This window comes from Equus przewalskii, chromosome 3 (genome assembly GCF_037783145.1).
Source record: "Equus przewalskii isolate Varuska chromosome 3, EquPr2, whole genome shotgun sequence".
NCBI classification, from domain to species: domain Eukaryota; kingdom Metazoa; phylum Chordata; class Mammalia; order Perissodactyla; family Equidae; genus Equus; species Equus przewalskii.
Genome location: NC_091833.1, coordinates 115,597,674 through 115,614,123, shown reverse-complemented (window position 1 = coordinate 115,614,123; position 16,450 = coordinate 115,597,674). Strand labels below are relative to the sequence as shown.

The window sequence follows — 16,450 nt, the reverse complement described above, 5'->3', positions numbered from 1 at the left end:
CCCTTTGTTTCCCCGGCCCCGCCCCCTGCGCGCAGCTCCCTCCCCATTGGTCGGGGGGCGGGCCCTGAGCTCCGGGCGCCGCCGGGGGCGGGGCGGAGGGGGCGGGGCGGGGCGAGTGCGCCTGCGCGGTGCCCGAGCCCGGCCGCAGCCCTGCGCCGGCGGCTGCTCCGCGCGGACCCGAGCCGGAGCGGGACTGCGACGGGCCGAGGCGGCGGCGAGGCGGCCCCGCCCCGGGGTTCCATTGTTGCGGCGGCCGCGGCTCTGCCGGCTCTCGGCTCCGCTCCACGGTCCCGGCGCCGCCGGCAGGGAGCGAGCGCTGCCGCAGAGGCGGGGAGGTGAGGCGGCGGCGGCGGGGCCGGGCGGGGGTCCCCGGCGAGGTCGGGGCCGGACGGGGGTCCCGGGGCCGGGTGCGGCCAAGGGGCCGGACGGGGGTCCACGACGGGCAGGGGTTCGGGGGCCGGCGAGGTTTCCGGCCGGATGGGGATCCCGGGGTCGGATGGGAGTTCCAGGGGCCGGGGTGGGGGTCCCCGCCGGGTTGGCAGTCCGAGGGGGCGCCGCGGGGTCGCTGCCCGAGGTGACGGCCACCGCCCCAAGCGCCAGCGGGCCGGGCAGGGCCGGGGCTGAGCGCCCGCCGGCGCCCGGGCATTGTCTCGGCCTGGGGTGGCACCGAGGGGGCTCCGCGCCTGCTGCCACTCGGCGTGAACGACTCCTGGCCACCCTGAGAGGGGGCCACTGCCTCTGTCCCCACCCCCCCGTGGTGTGGCTGGTTCAGCGTGTCGCCGGGGTGGCTCTGCGTGGGCCCTCGCGCGTGGGGACTCCCGGACACCCTGCGAGTGGGAGACTGTCTGTCCCCGCTCTCCCCACGGTGTGGCTGGTTCCTTGTGTCTCACGGAGGTGACTGCGTGGCCCCTCGATCGTGGGGTCCTGGTCACCCTGAGAGGGGGGCTCTTTCTCGCCACTCCCGCCCTGACTGGGCCACTGAGTGTGGTGTGTCACCGAGGGTGGCTCTGCGGGGCCCGCGCGCGTGGTGTCCTGGCCACTCTGCGAGTGGGGGGCTCTGCCCCGGTCCTCCCCTCTTGGCGTGGCGGGGTGTGACCCCGTCCTGGTCCCCCCACCGTGTGTGTGTGTTGGGGGGTTCCATGTGTGGGGGTCCTTGTGCGGGTCGTGCGCCCGTCGAGGGGTAGCGGGCTGTGCCGGGGGCGCAGTTGGCCTGGGAGGAACGCCGACCCGCTCTTTTATTTCTTGTCTTGTCTGCCGAGTGAGCAGAAGCGGGGAGCGGTGCCGCCGGGCTGCGCTTCCCCTGGACCCCGCCCCTCGCCCCGGCCCGTCCTCGGGTCCCCGGGGAGCGCGGGGCTGTCACCGCGCCCGGGGAGCGCGCGTCCGGCCGCCGCGTTTCCTGCTCCGGCGCGAGGCTCGCGGCGGGAGCCGGCGCCGATTGGAGGGCGCCCAGCTCCGCTGCCCGGCGCTTCTTGATTTCTTCCGTTAGGATCTGGAGGAAAAAAAAATCTGGAAAGCCAGATTTAACTTTGCAGCTCTCGGCGCCTGGAGAGTGGAGGAAACTCTCCCAAGAATTTGGCGGGCTGGAAAATGCGTTTGAAGGAGGAGAATCCACACCCACGCTATGAGGCCAAGGCAGTTAGAGTGAGAGGTCAGCTCTATGAGGGGACAGCAAGGGTGAGGTTGTGGGTGGGGAAAGTCCGATTGCAGCCTGAAGTCAGGACCCGGTGCGCTCTGCAGCCTGTGGATCTCTCAGCCACTTCAATAAAGTGGAATCATTCGTTTGCCCTTTCATCCAACTTTTTAAAACACTTATTATGTCCCAGGATGATTCTCTTCCCTGAGGGATGCTAATTGGAACAAGACAGTCTTTCCCTTTTACAAGTGTTCTGGTCCAAGACAGACGACTGAGCTGTAGGCACAAGTAGCTCTAACATCCAGACTGAAATTTTTGGGGAACAAGATGGAGTGTACGTAACAGGAGCACAGACAGGAATGCGTGAGGAGCACAGCTGTCGCTGTTATGAAGTCCAGACTGAGCCTGCCGCCCTGCCTTATCTGCCTTCTCCCCTGGCTCTTCCCCCACGCCCAGCTCCTGTCATTCCAGCTCCGCTTTCCCATTCCTGTGGTCTCAGTTTAGGTGACACTCTCTCTGGAGCCTTCCCTGAAATCCTTCTGTCCTGCCCTCTCAGAGCCGTGGTCTTCAGGACTGAGTGGTCAGCTGTGGTCCAGCTTGATAAATACTCTGGTGGACGTGGGCACAGTTGAGCTGAGAGCCAGGAAGGTGTATCTGAATGAGGTGCTTTTTCTGTACCACGGATCCAGGCGTTTCGTGTGATTTAAAATCTGCAGTCCTTCTCTTCTCCTGAGGGATTTTAGATTAATATTTGCTCTCACCCCCTGTGCTTGCTGCACAGTGTAGAGTACTTGGTTAGGATTTGTTGGGTCTCATTCTGCCTCTGGAATTAACTTATTCTTTGTTTCTGCAGTGCCACCCCTTCTGGGGTTTAATTTTCTCGCCTTTGAGGTTCTTACCTAGGTAAGAACCTTTGCAGTCCTAAACTTTCAATTCTTTCAACCAAATGTAGCAGAGGAAAGTTCTTTTAGTGTCCGTGGTATGAATACTGGAGGTTTTTGAAAATGTAGATTCTAAAGTGAAAGTTCTTTTTTCTTTTCAAAAAGTTTATTTGTGTGGGTGTGTACTTTGTCTCAGTTAAAGACCAGACTCCATGATGGAAACTTAAGCAAGCTTTTGATGGTGTCTTGCATATTCTTCGTCATTATGTCTTACTTGCAACATCTGTACTGTATCACATTGGCTTGATGTTTTCCTTAATGAAGTCGTTGGGTACAGAGCTCTCGTCGGGGGCGTGTCACTGATCTTTTGAGTGTCATGTGAAGTCAGCCAACTGTGGGCTTCTGTCCGTCCCGGGCTCTGACAGAGGTTTTATTCTGGGAAGTCTGAAATGAGAGCTTCGCGAGTGCCTTGAGTAGGTGTTCACGGCTTCGTACGGGGGTTTAAAGCACAGTGTAAAATGATTACTTGCAAAAAATTGCATCATACGTTGAATGGTCTATAAGGAAGCTCCACTTCTAAGGAATACAGGAATTAATCCGTCAAAATATGAATCTCCCTTCTAATTGGTCTGTTGGTGAGATGGGCATTTGGTGTGCCGATCTTCTTTGAGCCACGCGTCTCTGTCTGCGGTGAGCGGCCACTCACCTGCTATTTTGTCTGCTATTTTGTCTGCTATTCTTATCTGGGTGATCACAGGGATTAAAAATAGAGGATAGCTGTTTGGTCAAGTACTGATGCTACTGAACTACAATTTTTACTTAACGCAGTAGGGTTTTTGCCTTTATTTTGGTTTCCAGTCTTTTCTTAATTTTTTTAAAAATGCTTTGTTACATGTTCCAGTGGTCTGTTTTGTTAGGGATCTCATTTTAGGAGGGGACTTTAGAAACTCAGTTGGATTTTCTTTGTGGTTTTCTTAGATTGTGTTAATGTTTTCAGTGAGACTTCACTAGTTAATGCTTGCTCTGCATCGAGGGTCTTGTTTCAGTTGGAGCAGGCCTGACTTTTATAGGGACTAAATGAAAAGGGGTCTTTCATGGGAGGGAATGCCTGGGCATAGGGAAGACAGAGCTTGAATTCTGCATCTCCAGATTGTCTTCTTGCTCTTCACTGAAGGAAGACAGTAAACCTTGCTCTTCCCCAGGGCCCAAACAGAGAGCTTCATTCCTCCGTCACTGCAGTGCCCCTTGGTGTAATGTCATCGGTGTGGTGGCCTAGAGGTTTGATGTGGCTGTTAGCACACCCACACTCTAAAGAACTGGTGGTGCTTTCCTCTTTTTTAAGATTGTGATCTTCTATAAATCACCTTTTTCCTTTGCGTATTATTTACCTGGAACTGGAAGTTCGGAGATAAATTCTTAGACCATGAATCTGAGTTTTTGGTATTAGCGCCCTCTCCCCACCCCTCACCTGTTCCTTATTTTATACATGTCTGTTACTGTAGGCCACCTCAGAGCCTTTTTGGATGTTGACAGGATGTGAATATAAACAGTAGAGTAAAGGTCACTTAGTCCAGTTCCTGTGGACAGGAGACTTGCATTAGTAACCGGCCTGTCAGGGCTCTTGTTAAGTCCGGGCTCCTCTCTGAGCTTCAGTCCCCTCATCTGTAAGATGGAGTTGTTAGTAATGCCTGTTCTGTCTCGCTCAAGAGATTGTATTGAGGATGAAATGAAATAATGAATGGAATGGAATTTTGTAAGTTGTAAAATAGCATGTTGCCAAGGATTTTTAAAAAATGCTTCATTAGGAATTTAATGTGGGGGCTGGCCCCGTGGCCGAGTGGTTAAGTTCGCGCGCTCCACTGCAGGCGGCCCAGTGTTTCGTTGGTTTGAATCCTGGGCGTAGACATGGCACTGCTCATTAAACCACCTTGAGGTGGCGTCCCACATGCCACAACTAGAAGGACCCACAACTAAGAGTATACAACTATGTACCGGGGGGGGCTTTGGGGAGAAAAAGGAAAAATAAAATGTTAAAAAAAACAAATTGCACTTTAACAAAAAAAAGAATTGAATGAATCTGGGTTTCTCTTTAAAACTCAAAATGTTTAATATGCAGATGATCCTTAATTTGAGATATGTTAGGCAACTTCTTTTAGGGTTGTTTTCTGTCTTTAATTAGCCAATAATGTTTGATATTTTAGCATTTGGGGGAAACATCAAATTCAAGTTTCAGTTACCGTTAAGCGAGACGACTGAATGTGCCTAATTTAGTCTTTAACGTCTCTCCAGTTCCGTATGTTCCCGTGCACCGTCCTTTAATGAAGCATAATTTCTCAACATTTCAGTCCCTAAGTGGCCTGTCTTGAGGTTGGGAAAGGCAGGAGGCACTCTGAGGTCAAGGTCAGCAGAGCATTGCCTGTTCACGTCTGAAGTACCCAGCAGGAGCGGGCAGCAAGCACAGGGAACCCAGCTTCAGCACCAGGGCCGTCTGAAGTACCCAGCAGGAGCGGGCAGCAAGCACAGGGAACCCAGCTTCAGCACCAGGGCCGTCTGAAGTACCTAGCAGAGCGGGCAGCAAGCACAGGGAACCCAGCTTCAGCACCAGGGCCATCTGAAGTACCCAGCAGGAGCCGGCAGCAAGCACAGGGAACCCAGCTTCAGCACCAGGGCCGTTTCTAGCCCTCCTCCCCTCAGGCCTCTTGGGAAGCTGTTCGCGCAGAGTGTTTCCCATCCACAGGCAGCTCTGCTTTTCCCTTTTTCCCCCTCCTGCCTCTTCCTCCTCTCCACCAGCATCTTCCAGGCGCTGGCAGTGAGAGGAATACAAAGACGAATGAGATAAAATACAGCTCTGGGCCTCAAAGAATTTGCGTTTTATGCACAGGTGTTGAGTAATACTGTCATAGGTCAACAAACGTTTGTGTAGATGGGTTACCTGCGATGTGCCCGAGTTCCGTGCCAGATATGGCGTTAGGAAGATGGGCCGCAGTGACTCATCGGTGAAGAGCTGGGGCTCACAGTCCGGCAGGAGGAGCGGACCTGGGTGCAATGGCGGCGCAGTGCTGTCGGCGCCACCGGAGGCACGCAGCGGAGTTTGGGGGGCGGGTTGGTGAACACAGTCCAGCATTTCTTCTCCCACAGGCTTCTTAGAGCTTCCAGACGAGACAGGTGTTGGTAGGTGTATGAGTGCAAGGAAGGGTGCTGAATTACCTGAATTTGGAAGTTTATAATTCCTCAAATCTGCGTTTATCAGAACAAGTCTATAATCTGTCTTTTTGGGTGGAGTATGGCCATCCCTGCCTTTTGATTTAAGGAAGCCAGTTGACTCTTGTTGAACTCTGACAATGTGACAGACACTCTGCTGGGTGTTGTCACATGTATCGCTGTGTGAGTTTCCTATGGCTACTGTAACAAATTGCCACAAACTTAGTGGCTTAAAAAAAACAGATATGTCATCTCACAGTTCTGTAGGTTAGAAGTCTGACTCGAGTCTCACCAGGCCAACAGGCGTCATCAGGGCTGTGTTCCTTACTCTAGACTATGGGGGAGAATCGCTTGCAAGCTCGTTCAGATTGTTGGCCTGTTCCTGGCAGTTAGGTCCCTGTTTCCTTGCTGGCTATCAGCTGGGGGCCACCCTCAGCTCCTAGAGGCTCCTTTCTGGTCCTTGCACATAACCCCCGATCACAGAACCGGCAAGGACCGTTGAATCCTGCTCCTGTTCTCTGACTTGCCCTTCTGCTGCATCTCTCTTCTACCTGGGGAAAGGTCTTGCTATTAAGGGCTTGTGCAGTTAGACCCACTTAGATAACCCAGGACAATCTCCCTGTCTGAGGTCTGTCGCAGGGTCCCTTTGCCATGTAATGCAGCCTCCTCACAGGTCCCAGGGATTGGGGCATGGGCCTCTTTGGGGGCCGTTCTGCCTTCCACAGTTACCCAGTCCACTTATGACAACATCTGATGAAGTTATTGTTACCCTCAGTTAACAAATAAATAAAGTAAGGCACCAAAATTTTAAACACATTGGCAGGACCGTTAAGATCTCTATGAAAGGACCAAAGCTGTTCTGACTCGCTCTGGAGCTGACGGCAAGACTTCCTGCAGCAAAACCAGTCGGTCAGAGGCAGAGCTCAATTTTGTGTTTTGGAGTATTTAAATGGTCCTCTCTGATTACAGAAGTTTTGCCAGGAAGTCGTTAGGGTAATTCCACTATTAGAAAAAACACCCACGTGGAGAATTTGGGACCTTCCCTTTCCAAGGTTTGTATGAAGGACCCTTTCTTCACGGGGTGAAGAGTGCATGGTTCCATGTCCGTTTCTAGAATGGAAACAGCTGAGTCAACCCAACAGGGACTCGCATTCCTGAGCTTGAGAGAATCTGTTTCAAGGCTGAAGCAAAGCCCAGTAAACAAAGTTTGTACCTTCCCTGGTGTTAGGAATGAGGTGACCTGTGGTCACGGAGACAGCTGGTGATGGTCACCAGGTCCTGAAGGCCAGGCGTGACCTCATTTGATCGTGGAGGCGTTTTAAATAGTTGTTCGTTAGGATTTTTTTCCTTTACAATAAATGACAAGCTCTGATTTGAAATAAACTTCCTGAAAGAAACCAGAATCTCTGATCCTAAGGCTTTTAACCCGGCCTTCAGGAATTTATGAACTGCCTGAAACCCTGTGCGAAAGTTCTGCGTCTGTGCCTCTGCGTGTGTTTACTGCGGCAAGGATTTATGGCTTTCCGTTCGTTTTGGGGTTGGATTCCAAAAAGTTTAAGAACACACTGCTTTATATGATATTCTTGCTGGTCAAGTATCAGATTTTGTTTAAAAATTAAATACCCGTTTTTAAGAAAGTTATACAGGCGCATAGTTTTAAGAGTCAAAAGTTCTACAAAGCTTAGAACAAAAAACCAGCAATTACCTACCCCACCCTTCTCCACCCTGATTCCTGCTCCCCGGAGGCCACCCCTTGTCATGTTTTAGCTATTTCTTCCAGATTTTGTGTGTGAGAGACATCCTACTAGGAAGAAGACGGTTTGGGTCCCTTATCCTGTGCCCTCCCCCACCGCCCGCTTTCTCCCTGTGCTCTCAGGATAATTATGTTAAACGTTTTGGTTAAATATTCAGCAGTACTTAGGACGATTATGGAAATATGATTCACAGCTGAGATATTTAGTTATTTTGATTACATTTCCTTTCTTTCATAGTTTTTTTCTTTTTCCTTGAGTTGATAATTGCCCTGCGTTGTTTTGCTTGGTTTTCTTTATATCTGTCCTCTGGTTGGCACCCCTCACCCCCCATTACATTCACACACATCAGGGAATCATCCATTTCATCCTTTTATTAGGATAATTCTTCCCCCACTTCTCGTTCTGCCTGCTTTCCTCTAAATTGGTTGCTTTCTAGGCCGGCTCCCATCTTTCCTCTTAGATCGTCCATTTCACCCTGAGAGTTCCTTTCGCCTCTTTCTTGGGTAAGATGCCTCCTTTTTAACTTTTTTTCTCTTTGGTTTAGTATGTTCACCAGTAGCTTTCTAAGAAATAATTATTTTGCGATCTTGTATAATGTTTGAATATTTTACTCTCATTTAATTGATAGTTTGGCTAAGTATGGAACTCTGGATTAGAAATCACTTTCCTGCAGAATTTTGAAGACACTGCTCAGTTACTTCAAACTTCGAATGTGACAGTGGGTCAATGTGTCCAAAGCTACTCCTTGTGTGCGACCTGCATTTTCCTCTACTTAATGTTTTAGGCTCTTCTTGCTTGCCTGGGGTTCGGAAAGTTTGTGCTGGTGGTCCATGATGTGGGTCTTGTTTTCGTTCATTGTGCTGGGCACTTGGTGGGCCTGTTCCCTCTGTAGACTCCTGTCCTCTGTTCTGAGCAGGAGTTCTCCTAAATGTCTTCTGTTTTCTTCTATTTCATTCCTTTGTCTTTTTGTTTTCCTTTTTGGGAGATTTCTTCAACTTTTTCTCTAAACCCTACTTTGAATTTTTTATTGCTGTAATTTTTTTAAATTTCAAGAACTCCTTTATAGTTCCTGAAAATATATTTTTTCAAATGCCATCCTTTCTTGTTTCAAAGATGTGGTCAGATGTGGTTTTATTGCGCTCCCTATCTTGGAGGAAAGGTTTATTTATTTACTTATTTTTTTGCTGAGGAAGATTCACTCTGAGCTAACATCCGTGCCAGTCTTCCTCTATTTTGTATGTGGGTCACCGCCACAGCATGGCCACCTGCATGTGGTGTAGGTCCACACCCAGGAACCAAACCTGGGCCACGAAAGCAGAGCATACTGAACTTAACCACTGGGCCACGGGGCCAGCCCCCAGGAAAGGTTTACTTTTTAATGGCTTTTTGGCTTGACTATCTAATAAAGCCTGAAGTATCTGATAGTGCCTTCATGACACCACTAATGTGAAAGGAAAATTACCTTTCAACCCATGATCCGTTCTCTAGTATAGAAAAAAAGACAACTTTCCGTCTTTGGGGGTATCAGAAGATAGCCTTTGTGTGTCCTGAACACCTCTGTTTAGAACATTTCTTTTCCATCCATAGTCACGTTGCAGCTAAATTTCACCTTCTCCTTTGCACACTGAAGCTTGTCCGTCCAGCGTTCTGGGCGGTGCTGCCGTCGGCCAGTTCAGAGTTTGGAAATTCTTCCTTTGCCAGCACGCTCGTAGGCGATGGTGCTGTGCAGTGTTGCTGGAGGCAGGAGCATTGAGAAAGCTCCTTTTTTGGGTCATTTTTTAATCATAAAAATGGTTAAGAAAGGAAATAGAAGTGGTGATGATGACGGATTCTTGTTCTGGACGTTAGATAATGGGTGACAAACCCCGGGTATTTTTAAGCCCCGTGGGTGGAGCTAGGTGTGGGGGCTGACCTCCTGTGTGGAACTTGCTGTCAGAAGTGGTTTGTAGGGGCTGGCCCCGTGGCCGAGTGGTTAAGTTCGCGCGCTCTGCTGCAGGCGGCCCAGGGTTTCGCTGGTTTGAATCCTGGGTGCGGACATGGCACCGCTCATCAAACCATGCTGAGGCAGTGTCCCACATGCCACAACTAGAAGGACCCACAACAAAGAACATACAACTATGTATCGGGGGCCTTTGGGGAGAAAAAGGAAAAAAAATAAAATCTTTAAAAAAAGAAGTGGTTTGTAGAAAGGGCTTCCTGGGTGCAGGACACAGTGCCTCCTAGGGGCTGTTTGATGAGATTTGCAACAGGTGTCTCAAGAGGAAAGAGGGAGACATGAAAATCATTTGAATGACTTTTGAAACCTGTAGAGGGTTTTCTCAAACCTTCACAGCATACGTTTCTTCGTTACTTTAACGCTCAGATGTGGAGACACAGGGAAAGTGACGAGCAGGGTGAATCTGGAGGACACGTGGCATGATGTTTTCCTTCAAGTCCCCTCCTCCCACTTAATTCAAATTTGTGTATTGGGATGTCGGAAGTTACTTGAGATTTTTCTCCTGATGGGTTAATTACTTGAATTTCCTGTTCTTGAAGAATGATCCTCTGGCTTGGTTTCTTCAGGCTGCTATAACGGAAGACCGTAGCCTGGGTGGCTCATAAACAACAGAAATGTATTTCTCTCAGCTCTGGAGGCTAGAAGTCTGGGATCAGGCACCGGCAGGGTCAGTGGGCCTCTCCCTGGTTCAAGGATGGCTGTCTTCTTGCTGTGTCCTCACATGGTGGAAGGGACAAGGGAGTCCTCAGGGGTCTCTCATAAGGGCACTGATCCCATTTATGGGGGTCTCACCCTCAGGACCTAGTCACCTCCCAAAGGCCCCACCTCCTCGTACTGTCACATCGGGGACTAGGTTTCAACATGTGTATTTTGAGGGGACGCAAACATTCAGTCTGTGGGACCCTCGAAGAAGTTCAGATGTGCTGTGTCTTTATGATAAGGGAGACTAAATGGTTCAAAAAGAAGACGATAGTGTGAATATTAAAGTCTCAGAGTTTTCTGTCACACCACCGTCACCGTCATCATCGGCACTGCTTGTCGAGGGCCGAGTACTTGCTGTGCCCCAGGCGCTGTGCCAGACACTTTCCATCTCTCTCTCTTTTGATCTTTTCAGCAACTCCGTGGAGTTGGTAATGTCCCCATTTTGCAGGTGACAGAATGAGATGAAAGACTCCTGGTGACGATAGTTAATAATACTGTACTGTGTATTTGAAAGTTGCTAAGAGAGTAGATCCTCAAAGTTCCCATGACAAGAAAAACACTTTGTGTCTAGATGTGGTGATGGATGTTGACTAGACTTGTTGTGGTGATCGTGTCACAGTGTGTACATGCATCAAATCATTACATACTAGTAATATGTTGTATGTCAATTATGTCTCAATTTTAAAAAGTGAGATGGAGAAACATTGCGTAACTTCTCAAGATCACATAGTGAGAGGAATTCAAACCCTACCTGCAAAGCCTGAGCTGGTGACTAGCCTGCTGCGTGCCCTCTTTATTTGTTAGAACTTTCTGGTGTCTTGACGCCCAAGAACTGCTATGATGGGGCTTTCCACGGCACAGCTGCGAACAGGGCCAGCAATCCTGATGGGCAGCGCAGTCGCTGCTCCAGCTGTTGACCTGCGGGGCGCTCCTTGTAGTGCTGGCCGGTCTTCAGTGTCTGTCCCCTCCTGCCTGCACGCACGCCTTCGTTCAGTAGTTGTCCAGGCCCTCATCTGCACGTGTGGAGGAGTCCCAGCCCGGGGGGTGCCGAGGGCACACGCAGTAAGGGAGGCGGGTGTGGATGCTGTTGACTGTGTAGGCTTTGACAGGTGCTATCAGGGAGGCCTGAACACAATGCATCAGGACTTCAGAGGGAGAGTGTGCTTCTGAAAGAGAGCAGGGAGGCACCCCGGAGGTGGTGGCTCTGGGCCGGCCTCTGGAGGAGGAGTTGCATTTCCACGTGGACTTGGGCCGCCGAGGCTCTCTTGGCTCTCAGAGGATCCCAGCCAGCCCGTCTCCCTGGGATGGCTTTGCCTGAATTCTCTTTATTTTTCAGTGCCGTGCCATGAGTTGTCGTCAAGGAGTCCTCTGTCTGTCATTCATGTTCTGCAAGTCCTGTGTCTGGTCATCGGTGTCTGGCAGATGGAGCATCCTGGACTGTGAAGAGCCGTGTCTGTGGCTCGTGGGGCTTGGTCAGGCGTGATGCAGAGAAGCGGTACCCGGTGGTGACTGCATGACTCCGGCTGCGTGCGCAGGCTGGAGGGTGGAAAGAGGCTGGGCACAGAGTGGGGGACTTTGTGCCTGGACAGACACGCAGAGTCCTTAGTCTGGTCCCTGCATGAAATAACCTCCCAGAACAAAAGGGCTTTTACTCACTCCCACCCCGCCTCCTCCTGGGGACTGAACCATCCTTCGTGCCACAGTGGAAGGCATTTCTCAAGCCTCTGAAATACTGGTGGTCCACCAGCTGTCCATCGAGCCTTCGGGGGAGCAGCCCGGTGTGCTGGCAGAGACGCAGGGCCCACCAGACCTGGACTGGCCTTCTGGCTCTGTCGCTCTGCTTTAGCACTGTGGAATCCTGGGCGAGTCATTTAACTTCCTCTGCGTTTCTTATATAAAATGGGAAATATTATACCTGTTTTGTAAAGGTAAACAGGTGACCAAGAGAATAAACGAAGTGCTCTGTGTGTCAGGCTTACAGTGAGCACTGCGTGAAAGCACACTGGTTGGCGTGATTGATGGTAACACGGCTTTTACTCGGGGAGAAGCTGGTGAAGTTGTCACCTAGCCTGGCTGCTTGTGCTGGAAGCGGATGGAAGAGCGTAGGAGCGGTGGCTCGAGGGACACTGCGGAGGGAAGGGGCGGGATTTGTTATTACCGAGTAGGTGGAATTTGGGTCATTTGTTTATAACCAGATGCCACTTTATCTCAGGACTCTCTGAGTCATGTAAAAGAGAGCTCGGGTGACTGTGCTGGAGTGGGATGGGTGGCAGTTTAAATTCAGCTAAAGCTGCTGGTTGAAAGTATGTTGATATTATGTGGGAAGCCTTGGACCGTGAAGCAGAACTGAACCCAGATTCTGGCTCTGTAACTTGAAGTGTGATGTAGTATATAAAGGCAGGGATGTGTAACTTAAAAATCTTTACTGTTATCGTAAGGAAAGGATTGAGGTGTCTGCATTGGTTTGTATGTTATAGTTCATTTAAAGTGCTCCTGAAGGAGGGGCCGGCCCAGTGGCTCAGTGGTTAGGTGTGCACATTCCGCTTCTCGGCGGCCTGGGGTTCACCGGTTTGGGTCCCGGGTGCGGACACGGCACCGCTTGGCAAAGCCATGCTGTGGCAGGCATCCCATATATAAAGTAGAGAAAGATGGGCACAGATGTTAGCTCAGGGCCAGTCTTCCTCAGAAAAAAGAGGCATTGGCAGCAGTTCGCTCAGGGCTAATCTTCCTCAAAAGAAAAAAAAAAATGATCCTGAAGAATTTAGACTGGAAGACAACCTTTGGTTTTTGCTGAGGAAGATTGGCCCTGAGCTAACATCTGTGCCAATCTTCCTCTGCTTTGTATGTGTGTCACTACCACAGCTTGGCTGCTGAAAAGTGGTGTAGGTCTGTGCCCAGGAACCGACCCCGGGCCACCAAAGCAGAGCACGCTGAACTTAACCCCTAGGCTGCAGGCTGGCCCTGGAAGAAGACTTTGATTTCTGTAATTTCTGTGACTTTACCTTCCTGGAACAAGTGCATGATTTGAAGGTTTTTGAGTCTCATTGTCCAGCTACCTGTTTTGGAGCAAATTTATATATACATGCTTATTTAAATATTTTGGATGATTTAGAAATATAAGTGTAGAGTAAAAGCTGAAGGTCGCCTCTCCTCCTCTAGAGGTAACCATTGTTAGTAGTTAAGCATGTGGTCTGGATGTTTTTTGTGCATCCTACATATAATTCGCCTGTACGTATATATTTAATAATATCTAACATTTATACATTTAGTCAACACATTTATTGAACTCCCCCTTTGTGCCAAATCATTTTGTTTGTAGAGCACTTCTATTATTGTGGCCATTTTACAGTGAGCTAACTGAGGAACAGAGAGGTTGGGGGCCTTGTCCAACATCGCACAGCCAGTAAATATTGCAGTTAGGGTAGGAGCCCAGGCAGTCTAGCCCCAGAGCTCTTAACACTTATTCTGGATTGCCTATCGAAACCTCATGACTGCCTTGCAAACCAAGCCTCCAACAAGAGTTCACTTGATATTTGTCAGAATAGTATACATGAGGTTTCCTTAAACCTAAATCTTGGACTTATTGGTGGCTAGGCCCTCTTGAGGGCTGAATGGAAAGAGCGACTCTCCCGGCTGATCTGGCTACTTGGAATGGAAGTAGGAGAGAATAACTTTGTCAGAAAAAAAGGCCAAGATGCCTGGGCTTGCTCTAACTCTGAGGGAAGAGGCCCTGCAGCTGCCTGTGACGAGGCCACCTGCATGGGGGGGGAGAAGGAAGGGCTTTACCTGTGCTGGGTGACGTAGGCTGCAAAAATGAAACGCTGGACCGTCCGCATGCCGGAGGGCTGCCCGCTCCCTTCCGCTCTCCTGGAGTAATCGTGTTGGAGCGTTCTCCCCTGGGGGCTGCCGGTGCAGCGTCTGACCCAGCCAGGGTGGGGCAGGTGTGTGTCTGTCCCTATCTGGATGCAGGTCACACAATCACAGCCAGCCCAAATGTTCCCACACAGCTCTTTGTTTTGGACCAAAGTTCAGTTTGACTCATAGGTGCCTTTTCTGCTTATAACAGTGCTACACATTAAAGTCGTGTTTTTGGTGGTGAAGAGGGTTTAAGAGAGAGGTAATGCGGCACGTCTCAGTCTGCTGAAAACAGAAGTGTGGGGTGGTGCAGAAAAGCGACTTCCTGATTATGGGTCACTTAATGTGCGAGTTAGAAGCCACCCCTAGCTGAGTTGAAAAGTGGAAACAGATCTTGTCTTCGGCTAACGCTCCGTCAGTCTGGATGCCGTGGCATCTCGTGTGGATCAGAGGTGCCCGGGTGCCGGCCATCAGCCTTTTCCCCAGCGCCGTCGTCTCCCTGGAGGAGGGGCCAGGAGGAAGGGTCTCACAGCTGTTGAGCACCCCGTGTTGGTTGGCTGCTTTCCATGTACCATCCTGGAGTAAATATTGTTATTGAAGATGAAGAGGGGGCTTAGAGAGGTGGAGAAGGTTGCTCAAGGTCACGTACTTGTGAGTGAAAACATGAAATGCGTGATGAACCCTGGGGTTTGACTCCAAGCCCTTGATCTCTCCTTCATCCTCGGTTACTTCCCTGGACGATGGGGGGAGACTGAGAACCCAGATGAGTGGGGCTTTGTGGACGAGACCTCGGGGACACGGGGCTCTCTCCACACGTGGAATCTGCTGCGCTGGGCTTCTGAATTACAGACGGACCTTCAGGAGAGCAGGCCCTGGTTTAGGACTTTTCTTTGTGGAAATAGACAGACCCCCCCCCCCCCCGCTCCCCCAACCCCAGAAGGCAGAGACTGTTGACTCGGCACTGCTGGAGCAGGGCCTCGGCCACTGTCTCCTGCGTTTGGCAGAGACTCAGAGGCGGACAGAAGAGTGGGTGCACTTCAAAGAGGAGGAAAGGGGGCTCAGGGGGCCCCTGACGGGGGCTGGGGGCCAGGAGGGGGCGTCCCAGGTGACTGTGAGGGGGCAGGTTTGGCTCTGTTGGGTTGATGGCCAGTTGGAAGCAGGGACAAACATTAGGGATGCTGTTAGTTACTGATCAAGCCCTGGCCTGTTGGTACACGCTGTTCCATGACACCCCCTGTTGCCCACACAGTACAGGTGGACATCCTTTCATGATGATACATCCAGATCTAATAGACGCCTTTGCCCTTGCACTGCTGGGTACTGATGGTACCAGGTACTGGTATAGTGCTGTAGGTGCTGGTACCGCTAACGATTACTGACATTTCCTGAGCATTTGCCGTGTGCCAGGTTCTGTGTGCTAAAGCTCCTCGGGTAAATTGGTCTTAGGATTTTTCTCAACCCTATGGGTGAATTCTGTTAGTCTAGCATTTTGCAATGATAGCTGCTGGCTCAAGCTCATGGCATCATTTCCAAGAGAGAGAACACATTTAAAATAATTAAGGTAATTTACATTCACTCATTTCAGGAAATATTTATCGAATGCATTCTGTGTTGGGTGCTGCCCTGGAAGCTGTTCCTGAAACCATGTATGGAATGGGGTAAAGGGCGGTGGTCCACAGGCCCTGGGCCCCGCTTGTGCAGGGAGGGAGGGGCCCCGCTTGTGCAGGGAGGGAGGGGCCCCGTGGGGGAAGGGGACGCAGTGAGGAGGTCGTTGGACAGTCCTTGCCATATCCATTTAGCCACATCTGGCCCTCGGTCCAGTTCTTGTACGTACACTTTTAAGAGTTATTTGGTTTTGATTTTTATTATGGCTCCCCTGAGACTGAGCGACCGTTATTTCAAACCGCCTGAGTCATGGCCTCGAAGGTCGGTGCTAACGCCCCTCCAGTTGGCGTGCTGTCACCTCGCAGCTTCTCTGGGAGGGCAGTCACCCAGGGGCTAGAGGGCTTTGCCTACAAGCCGCTAAGTGGGTTTCTCTTCGTAAGTGGATTTGATGCTGGTGACGGTGGAGACTTTCCTGCTGTCTCCCACTTGGAAGAAAAATGTTCACTCGTCTTTGGGGGTTGTTGAGGGCCTCTGGGACCAGAGCAGGGCCCAGCAGTTTGTCGGTTGATACACATGTTATGCAAGTGCAGTCAGAAAGCTTTGTGAAATGTGGAAGAAATAGCCCAGAGTGCAGTGGAGCTGAGGCAAGAGGTCGTCCGTCGCTGGGTTATAAATGTCTGCGGTCCGCAGACTTGTACACAACGGCATTGGGTTTCTGCTATATGCTTTCTCTGCTATTTTGGCGAGGTTTATTTGGGTGTCTCCTGTACAGAAGGCATGACATCAGCTTTTGCCACCAAGTATTTATAGCAGCTGGTACCTC

At 50.7% G+C, this 16,450-nt stretch overlaps 1 protein-coding gene across 4 annotated transcripts in view; it reads left to right on the top strand.

The window, feature by feature from the left end:
• Nucleotides 1–109: 109 nt before the first annotated feature.
• The window catches only part of AFAP1 (actin filament associated protein 1), a 160,843-nt gene continuing 144,502 nt past the window's right edge, over nt 110–16,450 (top strand). For 2 of the 4 annotated variants that reach the window (XR_011538356.1, XM_070613351.1), the window contains exon 1: nt 116–335. The gene's annotated coding sequence lies outside the window, so the exon portion shown is untranslated. Of the gene's footprint in view, nt 336–16,450 lie in introns of all 4 variants that reach the window. The other 2 variants (XM_070613353.1, XR_011538357.1) reach the window with 2 other exon arrangements.